Source organism: Vespa mandarinia, chromosome 18 (assembly GCF_050613455.1).
Source record: "Vespa mandarinia isolate Hongniang chromosome 18, ASM5061345v1, whole genome shotgun sequence".
Lineage (NCBI taxonomy): Eukaryota > Metazoa > Arthropoda > Insecta > Hymenoptera > Vespidae > Vespa > Vespa mandarinia.
In genome coordinates, this window is record NC_140827.1 from 2,835,001 (window position 1) to 2,852,500 (window position 17,500).

The following is a 17,500-nucleotide window of genomic DNA, read 5'->3' on the forward strand; positions in this document are numbered from 1 at the left end:
TCTCTTTTTTTCTCTGTCTCTCTTTCGATCTTTATTTTGGCCTTGGAAAGAAGGTTCAGGATAAAACGCATTTTACTATCTGCCGTTTCCTTTGCCAGCATGTTCTTACTATTTTCGATCCTTTATCATGATTTTCTTCTTTCTCTCTCTCTCTCTCTCTCTCTCTCTTTTTTTCATTTTATTTATTTATCCTCGTTCGATATAAATCGATGAGATATATTAAAGACATTGATATGATACAATGAAAAACGAAATATTTGCATTGAGTAATAATTCGTAATATCTTTTAATAATGTAAAATAAATAATAAAATTTAACGTGATATTTATTCTCTTGAGAAAAATGATTATTAAATGTGTGATCCTTGAGAGATGATAAATCGCGCGATAGTTTATACGAAGGTCTTTTTTTTCTTTTCTTTTTTTTGTTTTTTAATAGATGCGGTAGATCACTTTCTTTTCTTCTTTTTTTTCTCTTTCTTTCCGTTCTTTCTTTCTTTCTTCTTTTTCTTTTTTTTCTTTTTTTTTTTGTTTTATTATGAAACACAGGTTAGCAGGTAGCAATAAATAAACGTAGTAGAGAAGATAGCGATGTGGTGGTGCAGAGAAGGAGTCGTCGGGCGATAATACGTGATCCCCTTCCATTGAATATTTAATGCTAAGTACTCGGTGTATCTGCATAACCCTCCTCCCTCTCATACTCATTGGATTTTATATAGAACACAAACGCGCGGACTCGCGTTCGTTCGTTCGTTCGTTCGTTCGTTCGTTCGTTCGTTCGTTCGTTCGCTTCCTCGCTCGAGCCTATTCTCAGCAAATGCACAAACACATGTAAGAAGGAGAGGGACACATAAGGTATTGGTAGATGATATCTACGTATACGTGTAATATATATATATATATATATATATATATATATCATGTAGGAGTTGATGGAAGGAAGGCGAGAGGATACTTACGTACGTATGTACGTATGTATAGTGAAAACCGGGTAGTAGGCTGAGGGAGCCACTATTGAGTCGCAACACAATAAAATAACACGAAATACTTGCCATAGAGTAGGTAGGTAGAGACTCTCGAGGTTTTGGAGTGAGAAGGAGGAGGAGGATATGGAGGGAGCAGAAGTGGAAGAGTGTGAGGAGAGTAGGAGTGGGAAAGGGGGTGGGGGAGAGAAGAGCGGGACTGGTTTGGATATGGACGAAACCTACCGCGGAGGGTTGCGGAAAATCCTCGACGTTGCTGGTAGTTGCTGGTTGCTGTTGCTGGTTTACTGGTTACTACCGGTACTCTCTACTACCACTACTGTTATCTGCTGCTTCTGTGTTAACGTAAAGTGGGGGACTCCGGTTCCAACAACCACCACCACCACCACCACCACCACCACCACCATCACCATCACTACCATCGGCGTGTGTATGCATTATGCACGAAGATAATGCTCTCGGATACTTTGTCTATATGGGAATAACGCGAAAAGCCGTAGAGCGTCGGTGGTACGAATACGAACGTAACTCTTTAGGCGAAAAGCGCCGGCAGGAAATCGAGATCGCTCGAGCGAATCGCGGAAAGCTTCTTCCCTCTTGTGCTTGCCTCCGGGAGGAGAAGAGTTTTGATACTCTCGAAAGATCCTCCTCACGAGTCCCTCTCACGTTGTCGGCCCGTCCACGACTAGTTTCCATTTCTAACTTGAGACATTTCTTCCTTCTTTTTTCTTCTTAATTCTTTTTACAACATCCCCATCCCATTACCAACCACTCACTCTTTTCTGTTTCTTTTTATATATATATACTTGTTTTTATATATATTTATATTTTTTTTTTTTGTTACTTTTAATATTTACAATCACTTAACACCAAGGTAGATAACGTCGTTTCGTTATTACAATACAGGATATTTTATTTGATATTGAACACTTGAAATATATTATACATCGATAACAACGAAATGACTTTTTCTAGATGAAAACTATAATAATGTTCTATATCAGATGATTAGATAAATAAAAAAAAAAAAAAAAAATATATATATATATATACATACATCTTTTTGTTTTCTCTTTTTTTTTGTCTTAAATCACGACGATCAGAGAATTTTAATCGTGTATAAAACGTGTTGTACGTAAACAACAATAATAATAAGATCGTCCGTTTGTTCAAAGTCCAAAGTTAATTACTTCATCGACGAATTCTCAGTGCAACGGCGGGCTCGTAAAGCGACTCTAAGAAATCAGGGAAACTTCGACGTGGGCGTAACAACATCCGGTAGAAGTTACAACGGCGTGAGACTTGCGAGACAAAAGTAATTTACCGTTGCCGTCGGACGTTGGATCTTCCTCCTTGTGTGTCGCTTCTGTGTGTACGTGTGTATGTGTATTTGTACGTTTGTGTATATATATATATATATATATATATATATGCGTAGTGCGTAACGTGCGTGCGTACGTACGTGTGTTTACAAGGAAATCTCAAGGGTGAATTGGTCCAGCAGGTGAGGGCAAGCGAGTATACATAAATACACACATACAAACATAGAGAGCCATTGTTACTTGATCGATGTGCATGATGGTTGTATTAAAATATATATATATATGTACCTATAGAGATATTATAATAAAAGGGAATACATGAGAAGAAATTTAAGATAAAGACTCTTAGCCTTCGATATATAACTATGCTTTAGTATAATATATATATATATATATATATATATATATATATATATAATATAAAGTTCGTGAATACATAAGCCACGTTCATGTATATATATAATATATGTATAGATAGATATATATAATATATATAGATATATATGTAGATATATGGAGTCGTATCGGCGTAAGCTAACCTAAATTCTGAATAAAACGGAGGGTTGCATAAGAGATCAGGCGCGTGATGAAAAACAAACAGCGGTTTAGGTTTGCTGTTTGATCTTCGGGCCGGGCATTCACAGAACTCTCGAGCCTCGCGGTATTATCTATTGACTGCGTGGGATCACGTGTATGCACCTACTGCACCACCAACGTTCGAGAGAGAATGAACGAAAGGAAAAGAGAGAGAAAGAGATATTATAAAGAGAGAGAGAGAGAGAGAAAGTAAAAGAGAGTACAAGAAAGAGAAAGGGTGGCTTCTGATACGTCTTCTGACCCTGGTCGCAACGAAAACTACGACGTTGAAGCTTTTCAGCCAGCTATCGCGTCTGACGACTATGACGACGACGACGACAACGACAACGACGACGACGACGATGACGACGACGACGACGACGACGACGACGACGATGAGGACGGGTCTCGTCGTTACTGCTGTTTGGCATTTGGGAATAGCTTTTATGCGGCAGGCACCTTTCATCTTCAATGCTCGGCGATGCACTCGAAGCGCTGTGAAAGAGAGTACCCCGTTACAAAATCTACCCTCCTTTTCGTACAACCAGATTCACGATATTCCTTCTTTCTTGCACCGGCCATTTTATCGACTACAACTTTTTACCAAGTTCCAACTCTTTTTGAAATAACCTTGCCTTTTATCTTCGATACATACGTATATACGTAGAAACGTTCTTATATTTTTATCTACATGATACATATATACATACATACATACATACATACATACATAGATACACGTACATACATACATAAATAGATAATTAGATACATGGATAATACATGTGTAGAAAATTAATAATTAAAATTAAAATGACAATGAAACGTATTAACCATACGTGAATAATTTCAATGACGTTAAAGTTACTTACGGTGGGATCGAGCGTGGATTATATGTTTTTCATTTCGGAGTTGGGATTTTTTTTTTAATTCTTCCCTTTTTATTATTTTCTTTCTCTTTTTATTTTATTATTCCCTTCCTTCTTCCATCTCTTTTCCTTCTTTTTTTTTTTTTTTTTTTTCTTTTTTTTTTCTTTTTTTTTTCGGAAAAAGTCTCGAGAAAATAGAATACACATAGAGGAAAGGAGGAATGGACATTCAAAGGCCGGACGAACACACTAATCCGTAGGTAACCCTCATTAGTGACGAGTCGCTATCTACCCCGGGTATCGTCTGGCACTCAATTAAGCTTCGTCCCTCCGTTCGTCGTTCTTGATTTTCTTTTCGAAGTACGTACGTACATACATACGTGTGCGACTATATCTTTCTCCTACTCACTTCTCCCTCTTTCTATATCTCTCTCTCTCTCTCTCTCTCTCTCACACTCACTCTCTCCCTCTCTCTTTCTCTATCCATCTATCTCTCTATCTCTCTTTCTCTTGCACGTTGAGCATCGATCCTTTCCAGAGAGGAAACGACACTCTCGTCAAGAGAAACGTCGCGAATTTCTATGAGCAACGACGACGTCCTTGTAATTTGTCGAACAACTATTGACTGTATCAAGTGGATCAAACTGATTTCTCATTATAATTTTCAACTTACAATGAAAAATATTTTTGTTTTATCGATCGATCGTAAAAATATAAAAAAATGTTCTTATAGATAATACGCCAATGAACGTACGACGATAAATCCTTAAGATTTGGATAAAAATATTTGGGAATCGATTTTTAAAGTAGAGTCGTTACGAATATTGGACAAGATTATCACCGTGGTGTTGGACTTTCAAGTGGCTCTGTTAGATAGATAGAAAGAGAGAGAAAGAGAGGTGTACTCCTCCTATACAGAGGGAGTTTCGAGAGAGAGTTAGGGGGTGGAGTACATGCGGTTAGTTGTAGTAGTCGATATAGGGGTGGGTGCGGACGAATGGATGAGTGCTTGGATATACATCTTCCATCTCTCTCTCTCTCTCTCTCTCTCTCTCTCCTTTTCTATATCTGTCTCTTCATCATCATCATCATCATCATCATCATCATCATCATTTTCATCTTCTTCTTCTTCTTTCGATTTTTGCCTTTGCTTCTACGTTGTTATTACATGTACGCTATTTTTGTATACGCACTCTTTTTCTCTTTCTTTCTTCTCTTTCTCTCTCTCTCTCTCTCTCTCTCTCTCTGTCTCTCTCTCTCTTGCTCTTGCTCTTGCTCTTTCGTTCCGTATTACATTTGTCTACCTTCTTCTTCCTCCTTCTCCTTCTCCTCCTCCTACTCATCCTCCATACCGACGGGAAGGAAGGAGAATCTTCAGTCCTCTCTCCCTTTCACTGTTGCCTTATTGAATATCCCACGAGTGGAAAATCAGTTGAACCTGTCTGAAAGGAGACTACGAAATATACCACCCTATATATAGATACTTTCACCCGCCAAGCTAAGCACAACCCCCTACTCTAACTTCCCTTCCTTCCCTCCCTTTTCCTTTCTATTCCTTTCCTTTCCTTTCCTTTCCTTTCCAGATACCTCGAGTTATCGCGTTCAATGTGATTTCCTGCCGATCAAAATCGGATCGCGGAAGAAGAGCATGTTCTACTCTTCGGGGGAATAGTAAAGAGAAGAGAAGAGAAGAGAAGAGGAGAGGAGAGGAGAGGAGAGGAGAGGAGAGGAGTAGTATGGATGTGTATATATCTATTATCGTATTCGTTTGTATATGTACGCGGCTTTGAGGCGAGCAGCAAATTGTCGTTACGGATTTCCATGGGGTTTGGGGGTTGTTGGTTAGGTGAGGGGTAAGTGGAAGAAAAAAAAGGCAAAGAGGGTGACTCCTTCTCTTTCTCTCTCTCTCTCTCTCTCGAACGAACGAACGAACGAACGAACGAACGAACGAATGATTCGCCCTTTTTTTTTCCTTGTCGCGATGCGACGTGCCTCTTTGCTTTTTTTTTCCCTTTCTTTTCTTTCTTCTTTCTTTCTCTCTCTCTCTCTCTCTCTCTCTTTTTTTTCTCAATTACAACACCCACGCGCGTTAAATTTGCCGCAATGAAATTTCTATGATTTCGACATTCCGAGATATATTTCGAAACTTTCGACTGATAATAATAATAATAATAATAATAATAATAATAATAATAATAATAATAATAATAATAATAACAATACACTTGGGAGATGATCGTTTCGTCGTAATAAAAATGAATTTGATAGTTTGAAATGAGGACAAGACGAATGGTTTTAATAATATAATCTGATGTATAAGTCGGTTTTTTTTTTTTTTTTTTTTTTTTCTCTTAAGAAACATAATGTTTATATTTCATAAAGATTGATATTTTAAAACGTCACACGCATTTATCACTATTCATTTTTATTTTGCTACTATTCCATAATCTATCGGTTGATTCTAGGTACCAAAGACAGAGAGGAAAAGGTGAGATGGGAGAGGGCCGAAGGAGGGGCATAGGGAAGATGAGAGAGTGGGGGAAACATGACTCGTTCTCGAAACGACAACGGAAAATGTCACGTTTGACGTCTCCATGTATCATCCGTCGCTTTCCATTACATTGCCGAGCTATAATATCCTCGTGGATACGAGACGACGTAAGACGAGCGCGATACGATATAAATATATTTAACGGGGCATTCGCGTGGGGTAGACACGTCGTAGGTACGACGCGAATAAAAATGAAGAAGAAGGGAAGGAGGTACGACTAGGAGAGAAAGCAAAAAAGGATAGAGAAAAGGAAAAGGAAAAGAGAAGTAAGGAGAGGGGTATGGAAATATACGAAGAAAAGATTGATATCCTTTTGCGTTGCTAAATTTGATCGTTTCTTTCAAACAAAATATTATCGTTCCTGTCATTTCTCGACGAAAATTTTCTTTATTATTTTTTTTTATTAATTTCTTTTTTTTTTCTCTTCTTCTTCTTCTTCTTCTCCTTTTTTTTTTCCACGGAATCAAGGAAACGTTCGGTTGTCTTTGAACTTGGTTAAAAAAAAAAAAAAAAAGAAAAAAAACACAAAAAGAAAGAGAAAAAGGGACAAAAAAATCATATCTCAAAAGGATCTGTCTGTAACACTTGGGTTCGCGTATTGGACGCAAATTCGTAAGAAAAAGAAAATAAAGAAAAAAAAAAAAAAAAAAAAATAAATAAATAAATAAAGAAATAACAAAGAGATTATTCATTTACGACATAGGAATTCGTTCGCTTGACAAAACGTCACTACGATAATTAATTGAGAATTAACATAACGATTAATTACGAGATGATAGCGCGTATCTCAGGTTAGATGAGATTTTATTACACGTACATTTATTTTCAATTCTTGATTCGATCCGTCGGTCCTTTCTCGCGTCGTCGACAGTCACGCGAAAACGCTTTGATCGTTATTTAAGAAGCGAATAATATTAATTAAAATGTTCTTTTGCGGTGCAAAGTACTTTACTACTACTTCTTCCCTCGCTTCGAAAGTCACGGGGTGAGGTGGGGGAGGGGGCGGGGGAGAGGGAGGGAAGGAAGGGGTAGAAAAGAGTTGGGAACAAGAAAGAGAGAAATAGGGGAATGGTTAGAGAGAGAGAAAGAGAGGGTGACACGAAGAAGAAGAAGAAGAAGAAGAAGAAGAAGAAGAAGAAGAAGTGAAGGAGAAGAAGGAAGAAGAGAAGGAGGAGAAGTAGGAGGAGGAGGAGGAAGAGGAGGAGGAGGAGGAAAGAACGGGAGACCGCCAGTACTCGACTTGTCGTTCTTTGTTGGATATTTATACGTTCGTTCGTTTTTTGTTTATACTGCGAAGGTCTGAGAACCTCGTCTTATTTGCACCCTTCTCTCTGTACATCCGATCTACCTCCCTCGTCAAATGGGTTTCCTTTCTTCCTTTTTCTTTTTTTTTTTTTCTTCTTTTTTTTCTGTTCCTTTCTTTCTTTTTCTTTCCTTTTTTCTTCCTTTCCCCTTATTATATCTTTTCTTTTTCTTCTTTTTCCCTTTTTTTTTTCTTTTTTTCTTTTTTCTTTTTTTTTTTTTTTTTTCTTTTTTTTTTTGAACTCGACCATCGCCACCGCTCCGTTACTGTGTAAACGAAAAAAACTTGACAACCCTTTAAAACCCATGCCAGAGTTACTGAACGAAGGAATTAACTGTGATCGTGACTGAAGTAGGAGGAGAAAATTAATGGATGCTTTCGAATGAATTTTATTAATTGAATCGCACGCGGGGGTGCCAGCGTTCGACGCGAGCCGAGTAAAAGAGAGGAGAAGATAGGAGAGGAGAGGAGAGGAGAGGAGAGGAGAGGACCGTCGACCCTTTTTCTCGAATGCGTTTATAGTGACTTGTTGCAACTGGGTTCTTGTATCATCCCTCTGTTTTACTCTTCTCTCTCTCTCTCTTTCTCTTTCTCTTTCTGTTTCTCTTTCTCTTGAACCCTACTGTTTGGCCTGTTAAAAAAAAAAGATAGACAGAGGGGGAATAATCCAACGCCAATTGTCATTTGCCTTCTCTTTGCAATTCACTTGATTTCGTCGATCAGCATGATTATACACAAAAGTATATACTCATTTTGTAATACCAATTAACATTTCCAGTTAAATTAGAAGCGTGTACGAATTGGCCAGCAATATTTTTTTCCTTCTCTTCTTCTTTTCATTTTTTCGTTTCCTTTTTCCCTTTTTTTTTCTCTCTCTCTCTCTCTCTCTTTTTCCCTCTTCTCCCTTTTTACGATGGTATACGGAAAAACCGAGTTCGTAATCGGGAATATTTAAAAATAATTTTCGATAGTGGAACACGTCAGTGATGCGGAAAGAGGGGAAGAAAGATATAAAAAAAAAAAAAGAAAAAGAGAAAAAATAAAGTAACCAAGTAACAGAGATAGATAGATAGATAAACAGATAGAGATGTAACCCAGGCGAGAGAAGAGAGAGAAAGAGAGGAGAATAGAGGAGAGATGAGGAGAGGAGAGGAGAGGAGAGGAATGGATGGAAAGGCAAAAGAGAATATTTACGCGGGCGTAGAGAACGCGAAGAAATAAAGAAAGAGAAAGAAAAAGAGAAAAAAAAAAGAAACAGAGATAGACAGAAAGAGAGAGAGAGAGAGAGAAAACGAGAGAGAGAGAGAGAGAGAGAGAGAGGAAAAGAGTATGCGTAGGAAAAGAGCGATAGGTGGTTGTAGGTGGTAAGGGGTGGGGGGTGGGGTGGGGGTTGGGAGGGTAGACAGAGCATAAAAGGAACACTAGTAGGTATTAATATTTAGCATCTCTGAAGCCGGCCGCATTGAAGCAACTCCAGTGGATGGGAATCCAGCAGAAGCGACGACCACCCTGGCAACCACCCCTAGCGCGAGCATCAGCATCAGCATCAGCATCAGCAGAGTAGTAGCAACAGCAACAGCAACAGAACCGACACCCAACCAGAGTAGTATATAGGGTAGGGGAAAAACCCTCTCGCGATGCTGCGAGCCTTCGCGATGCTCCATCGTTGGAGCCGTTAGAGCATCGCCGGCGTCTCCTCTGCCTCCTCTGTCTCCTCTGCCGACAGAGGAATACTGCTACCTCTCCGATTCTCCTTTTACATCTACACCCTCACCCCGGTACCCGTTGCTATCCTCCTTCGCCCGCATCTCTTCCCTCCTTCCTCTTTCTCCACCTCCACCTTTTCCTCTTCCTACTTCTCTTTTCTACTTCTCCTCGCTCGCTCTTTCGCTTACTCGTTCGCTGTTCTTCTCTCTCTCTCTCTCTCTCTCTCTCTCTCTCTCTATCTCTTTACGGTAAAATATGTAAATCTAACCAATATTTCTAAAGATATAGCGGTATGCACACGGCAGGGGGGCTCTTTTATGACGGGGGCCCAGAGCGCGAAAGCCGCGGATACCGCGTTACAGAACTCCAGGGTGTGCTTGCGTCTCTACCACATGTACACTCATGTACATCTACATGGGATATATCTTTACTTGTATTAGTCCTGGCGAATCAGCCTAAATACACGGGAGAAACGTGTAGAGTGAGAGAGAAAGAGAGAGAGAGAGAGAGAGAGAGAGAGAAGAAGCGATGCTAAAAGAGGGCTTGACTGTTACGTGTGTTGTACCTAGGTAGATAGGTATGCTTTTTCCCTGTTAGATATATATATATATATACATCTATGTCTGTATCTTTCTCTCTTACAAGGGGTAGGGGGAGGTGGAGGTGGAGGTGGAGGGGGCGGGTACTATATATATATATATATATATATCTACGCTCTCGACGTACACGTATTTGAATGGAGCTTGAATATCGTCCATGAATATTTCGCAAGTTCCTATTTAAAAGAACGCGAGGCGCGCGCGTTCGTTGTAAGATATGATACTCGGGCGCGGACCACCTCGATCCCTCCTCCCTCCTCCCTCCGTCCTCTCTTCCTCATCCTCATCATCCTCTCATCCTCTCACTCTCTTCTCCCTTTTTCTATGGGAAGTGGAGACGTTATACGGGAACACGGAAGGTGCTCGAAAGATCGATAGTGAACACGAAGACCGTCTAGCGATAGGGCAAGAACACGGGCCCTGGGGTGGGAGGGTAGGAGGGGCAAACTTCGCTCCTTTCCTTCTCTCTTTCTCGTATATCATGATATCTCAATATAATTGTCAACGGGACGAATTTTGGTTAGCATTAATCTAATTAATTTAATAACATAATTACATCAAATCTTATAGATAACTCAGTAAATACTTCAAATTCTATCTCGATTCTTCTTTCATTTTTAGGGACGCTGGGGTTTAAGGGTTAAGGGTTAAGGGTTAAAGATTGGTAGGAAGAAGAGGGTGCGAGAGAGAGAGAGAGAGAGAGAGAGAGAGAGAGGATGAGAGTTTAAAAGAAAAGGAAATAATAGGACAAAGTGGGAGGGGGATGGATGACTGATGGGGCGCAAAAAGATGGGGTTCAACCTTTCGTCTCGCGAATTTCTCCTCCTCCTCCTCCTCCTGTTCCTCCACCTTATATTCCTCTTACTCCTACCGACGTCGTTGTTGTCGTCGTCCTCGTCCTCGTCCTCGTCCTCGTCCTCGTCTTCGTCGTCATCATCGTCGTCGTCGTCGTCGTCGTCGTCGTTGTCGTTGTCGTCGTCTAGCGCCAATTCCCAACAAATTGTAATTTCTAGAAACAAATTGAATATAAACGCGGGCGTAATTCGAATGCCTGCTGCAGCGGTACTGGTATAATAATAATGACGGTTCCAACGGAACCGTAACCGTCCTGGTAGCCGAAACGGTAGAAAACCGGGGGTGTATTAGAGAAAGACAGACAGACAGACAGACAGAGAGAGAGAGAGAGAGAGAGAGGGAAAGAGAAAGAGAGAGAAAGGAAGAACGTAGCCATGCGCGAAACAGCAATCTTTCGAGGCAATCTCTTTAATAAATGAAGCATACGTTCCCGCTTTTGAATTACGTAATGGCCTTACTCTCTCTCTCTCTTTCTCTCTCTATCTCTCTCTCTCTCTCTCACTCTCTCTCAGTCTCTCTTTCTCTTTCTCTTCCTCATTCCCATGGCATTTTTCTTTCCTTCTCCCTCTTTACTTTCGTGCGTTCTCACTCGTCGTATGCCATGTCAACTTCGTAACGAGAGTACAACGGTGATGGAACGAATTATTATTATTGTTATTATTATTATTATTATTATTATTATTATTATTATTATTATTATTATTATTATTATTATTATTATTATTCGGAAATTTCGAAAAAGCCGAATAAATTGTACTGCAAATCGAAAAAGTTTAGGTCGAATATTGAGAGAAATTCAGTTCGATCGAATTTTAAACGTATAACCTAAGTGTAACTATTTCGCGTTCAGAGAAAAAAAAAATTAAAAGAACAAAGAAAAAGAAAAAAAAAGAAAACAACGAAAACCAAAAAACAAACGAAAAAGATCACGCGTGCGTGGGTGAACGTAATAAAATAAAAAAAAAAAAAGAAGAAAAAAAAAAAGAAAAAAAGGAAGGAAAGAAAAAAGAAGAAGGAGAGAGGAAAAAAAATGGGGCTCTCATACATATATATATATATATATGATATATATGTACGGCGAAATATCGTATATCGTCGGTAGTGATAAAAAAAGAAATAAAAAAAAATAAAAAAAAAGAAATAAATTGGCTGCCCGTGTGTTTGCATTCTCTCTTTGTTTGATAGTTTCTTTTGGTAGTTATCAACAACGGGCAAATATTGTAGCCGCGAATGACCGTGCAAATAAGGTAACATACGTCCGTCACTATTGTTTCCCCGTTAAATCAAAAGCAATCCAATTCGGTATTGTGCGGTCCAGTACGTTTACTTCGTATTAACAAGCGTGTGCGGGGGTGGGAGTGGGGTGTGTGGTGGTGATGATGGTAGATGCATTAATATAACGACAGAATGCACGCGTGTTAAATGCAATTATTGTCTCTCTTTCTCTCCCTCTCTCTCTCTCTCTCTTTCTCTATTTCTATTTGTACAATAGGTAGATCTAGAATATGTGAATACACTTTATACGACTTCAATCGTCGAATCAATAAAATGGACATTTAATGGGATATCTCGACGCATTCTGACCGAGTTAGACTGAGTCGGATTGGATCAGATAGGATTGGGTCGCGATTCGGGTCAGGTTGGGACAAGGTTTATGGTGTTTCACCATTTATAAAGGAAAACGTTGTAGCGCCAATATTTTTCGTCGAGTAGCGGTCTCGGTCCGGTCGACCGGACTTATGTCAAAGTGGTATTTTCAATTGTCCAGAGAGAGATTCCTGTGGAATTTCGTTCTGGAAGATCGTCTCTCGTAAGAATTTGCATTTTATCTCTCGTGTATTATATATTCAGAGTTTGACATTATATATCGTTAGAGATTGAATAACTTTCGTATTTGTTCAACTAAAAAATTTATTCTGATTTCAATGTATATATATATATATATATATATATATATATATATATATATATATATATAAAAGCTCCATATATATAAAACAATCGTATAAAAAAAAGGAAATAAATATCGATCGTAAATGATTAACTAATAAAGAAGACGTAGGACAGGAATAATGAGAAACGGTGTGTGTTCAGGAATTTGTAGCTGGTCAGAAGAAAGTAAATTCCTTCCTTAGACGAGGGTCCGCTATGGATTGGAAGTGGATCAGGCTCGAATGTTGTTGCCTACTTTAGGGAAAGGGATGGATATAACGTCTTAGGAATCCGACCGATTCCACAGCCGAGAAAACAGAATTCGATCGAGAATGACAAGACAAGCGGCAGCGGGGCCCATCTTTCTCTTTCCTCGTGTCCTCCTCTATTCGTTCCTTTGGAATCGTGGAATGCGGAGAATCCTGCAGTTTCGTAAATACTATCAAGGCAAAACGGCACCCTCCTTAAAGGGAAATACAAATCTTAGGAGGGGATTTTGAATAAGTAAGGACCGATTACATTTTATCCCCGCCACTCCGCCCCCTTAACCATCTCTTCTTACTTTCAATAACCTTGAAAAAATAGCCAATAATAGAGCATATCAATATTTCTTAATTACATTTGTCTTTCTATCATGAGATAGAATTAACGCGTTATATAATAATTATAAACAAAACAATATATGTTTGTTTGCGTCCATAAGGGCGTCCGTTTTTAAATTTTTCCAAAAGAAAAAAAAAAAAAAAAAAAAAAAAAGAAAAAAAGAAAAGAAAAAATTTCAGCAAGGATGCCCGAACATTGCCGAACAATTATTGAAAATTTCTGAAAATTGATCCGACATAGGAAAGGCTACGAACACACAGACACACTTTCTCAACCCTCAATCTCTTCATCCCTGTATTACACTCCATCCATATTCCTTTTCCTCCTGTGTTAGACACTTCCTGATTCACCCCATCTCCTCCTCCTCCTCCCACCGTCGTAAGAACCTAAAATCATTATGATTTTGATACTGGGATATTGTGCCCGGTGACTTAATGCGATAGACACGACGCGTCAAGAGGAAACGAGAAAGGGAAAGATCTTGACGCCCACTCCCCAAATCCATCTCTCCTCCCCTCCCGCCACTCCGTCTCTCTTCACTCCCTTCCTCTACCTCCCTCCACCTCCCCCTCCCCCTCCCCGCCGTTGCCCTCCCCCATTATAATTTCTCTCGCCTTTTGTCGTCTACGGAACTGACAGAATTCACGATCTTACGGCATGCGAACGGTGACACGACGCTGAGGTTAAGTAGATGCGCCTTGACGAAGTCAATCTAATTAACTTCGAGGCCTCTCACCCTTCGCCCTAAATATTGCCTCCTTGTCCTAAATGCGGATCAGCGAATTGCCGGAGACACGTAGAGCAGCTTGCCACGGTAGAAAGGGTTGACGGCGACGGCGACGGCGATGACGACGACAACGACGACTACGACTACGACCACGACGACTACGACTATGACTACGACTATGACTACGATTACGATGATTACGTAGTATACCAACATCAACGGCAACGATGTCGTTGAAAATAAGGACTGCTTTATTAATCTCACCTACGTGTATACTACTAATCTCTATTTTATCCTTTCAACGAATAATAATTTATTTTTTTTTTTTTTTATCGTCGTTCGATTAAATGATCACGTTTTATCACTCTATCTCTTGATCGTCTATCATTACTATGTGAGATATTTTCTAATGGGTTGTTATATTATAATCGAGAATTTATTATTGTCTGGAATATATTTTCACATACGAAAGTGTATAATATAAAGTATAATAATAAAAAACACATACACACACATATATATATATATATATGTGACATATATTGTATAATACGGATTATTGAATCGCGTGAATCCTGCGTGAAAATGTGTGTTGCGTTGCATTGCGTTGAGAAGATTCAAGGAGTTTGGTCGCTCGAAGGGTAGTAAGACAGACACGAGCACTCCATGCGGTGCTCTAAGATGGAAGGAGGTAGAAGGTGGATCTCTTATTCAATACGGGTGTATTGTTCGCGTCTTATCGTAATATCTCATAATTAATATCTCCGCATTGTTGTATGGATGGATAGGCAGACCTTCGCTGCCAGAGCCAACTGATAGCGAAAGCGTTTGTAGGAGGCAGCTCTCTCGCGTTCCCTCTCTCTCTCTCTCTCTCTCTCTCTCTCTCTCTCTCTCTCTCTCTCTCTCTCTCTCTGTCTTTCTTTCTCTTTCCTCACTCCCCGTTTCTCCTTCAATCTTTCTCTATCCAGTCGCGGGCCGTCCTTTATCCATATCTCACTTCCTCTCGAGACCAAAGCTTGGCGCCTTCTTCGATCGAGTTCCACGAAAGTCCTGTTCTCGGTCCTCGAGACGATCCCAAATACCGATAAGAGATTGCATATCCCACCGAAGAGTAGAGAAAGATAGAGATTGAGAGAGAGAGAGAGAGAGAGAGAGAGAGAGAGAGAAAGAGAGAAAGGGATGAGTGCCCAGAACTTGTCCTTTAAAATCTAATCGGATACGACACGATTCGTCGATATTAACGTTGAAACGATGACTCTTAAGAAAATTAATTACTCAAATTAATAACTAAGACTATGACTTTATCTATTAGGAGCAGAGTATGGTATTTAAGATGGAAGATAAACGATTAATCAAATTAACGAGAGGTCTATTCGAAATTTTCAATAATTAGGAATCTTAGGAATAAACCATCCATCCAAGGAGACAGAGATAGACAAAGAGAGACAGAGAGAGAGAGAGAGAGAGAGAGAGAGAGAGACAGAGAGAGAAAGAGTAATTAATTCGAGAATAGAATATCAGTGGCTGTAGTTAAGCGAAAGGACATACACGTTCGTAGTTGGACGTAGGGAATATCTATCCGTGCCAATAGAGAAATGCTTGCATTTCGACGGTATCAGGGAGAACTGTACATGCATTCAATTACAAAGTGTATGTATATATACACCCACCCACACCCATGTATATATATATATATATATATATATATATATACGTCAACCTATAAACCATTGGAAGGACTCTTGGTTTTGGTATCTTAGAAGCAACGTTAGCATTGGAGCTTAGAGAATCAAGGCGATACGGTGTCCTTCCCATGATGGACTTAGTTGCTCTTTGCTATCCGTCTGTTTATCGTCTGTTTCAACACTTGTAGAAGCATCTCTCTTTCTTTGTTTCGATGGTTAGAGCTAAAGCTATGGGATTCGTGTTCTTCGGAGTTCAAAGCTTTCTCTCAGTGGCACTGGCCTCCCCCGGACCTTCCATCGTTTTCGTTCCTAATTCGCTCCTCTCGTCTCATCTTTGGACACTCGAGACGAGACGAGCTCTCATCGACCGTCAACCTTTACAAAGGATAGGATCGAGGAAACGTTCTTCCTCTAAATAGTGTGAGTGAATCGTTAGTGAGAAATAATCGTCGTAGTCGTAGTCGTCGTCGTCGTCGTCGTCGTCGTCGTCGTCGTCGTCGTCGTCGTCGTCGTCGTCGTCGTCGTCGTCATAGTCGTTGGTCATCGTTTGGACAGTTGTGCTGGTTAGTCCACGATCCTCGGTCTTTAGTCCATAGTTTACAAACGATCCTCAGACTTTGATCCATTAACGTAGGATCTTATCCATGAATGTAACGATATATGTACATTAATCCTATTCTGATCCTTTAACGAGCGTTAAAAGGGAAAAATCCCTTAAATAATAATGAACGACTCGTCGTTTACTTTCTTCCTTTTCTTTTCTTCTTCTTCTTCTTCTTCTTCTACTTCTTCCGCTTTTTATTTTTTTATTTTTCTTTTTTTTTTTTTTACTTTTTTCAGCTGAACAAACAAATGGACAAGCAATTGTCAATTTTCATTTTTTTTTTTTTATCGTCTTATCGTCCTGCCGGAGATCGAATTTATTTGATTTCGATGAAGAAAAGAAAAGAAGTAAAAAAAAAAAAAAAAAAAAAAACAAAAAAAAAAGAAAGAAAAAAGAAACGGAACGAAAAATCTATAACGAAATATTTCGACGAGGAAATTTTAAACGATGGCCGAAGACGCGTGCTTCGATAATTTTCTTTTTTTTCTTCCTTTCTCTGTTTTTTTTCTTCTTCCTCTTCTTTTTTCTCTCTCTTCTCCCAAGGGGGAAAATTTCCTCTCTGTCTCTCTCTCTCTCCCTCCTTCTCTCTCTGTTTGAATATTGTTATCTTAACGAGGTGCAAGTATTTACTTTTCAGATAAAATCTGTGTCTAATAATTCGTGCATTCTCTTCGCGAAATGCGCTTTAATAAATAAATTTGGTTTGATCATCTACAGATAGAAAAGGAGAGAGAGAGAGAGAGAGAGAGAGAGAGAGAGAGAGAGAGAAAGGGCGAGAGATAGAACAGAGAAAAGAAAGAAAGAAAGAAAGAAAGAAAGAAAGAAAGAAAGAAAAAAAAATAGGAAAAAAAAAGGAGAGAAAATTCATTCGAAATACTACTATTGACTAATCCCCTTGGCTAAGGGTTAAAGTCGAATCCGGGAATACTGTGAAAGTCAAGGAGTAAGAGAAAAAAGAAGGGTATAGTAGATAGATAGGTAGGTAGGTAGGTAGGTAGGGAGGGAAGGTTGAACGATAAGTGGTTGTACTAAAGGCGAGAGAAAGAGAAAGATAGGTGGTAGATGGTAGATGGAATGGGTTGGAGGGGGAGGCAGGCAGGTAGGGAGGGAGGGTGGGCCTGTGTGTTGTTCGGTCCGCGAGCACTTTGGGCTATCTTTCTTCAGGTGGTTTTCGAGGCGTACGAA

General features: G+C 39.5%; 1 protein-coding gene across 6 annotated transcripts in view; it reads left to right on the plus strand.

Moving 5' to 3' along the window:
* Window positions 1-17,500, plus strand: part of LOC118445199 (uncharacterized) — a 271,029-nt gene that overhangs the window by 203,054 nt on the left and 50,475 nt on the right. For 2 of the 6 annotated variants that reach the window (XM_085662507.1, XM_085662509.1), the window contains one exon: window positions 6,215-6,407. The exons of the other annotated variants lie outside the window; for them this stretch is intronic. The gene's annotated coding sequence lies outside the window, so the exon portion shown is untranslated. The remainder of the gene's footprint in view (window positions 1-6,214; window positions 6,408-17,500) is intronic. 6 annotated transcript variants of the gene reach the window in all.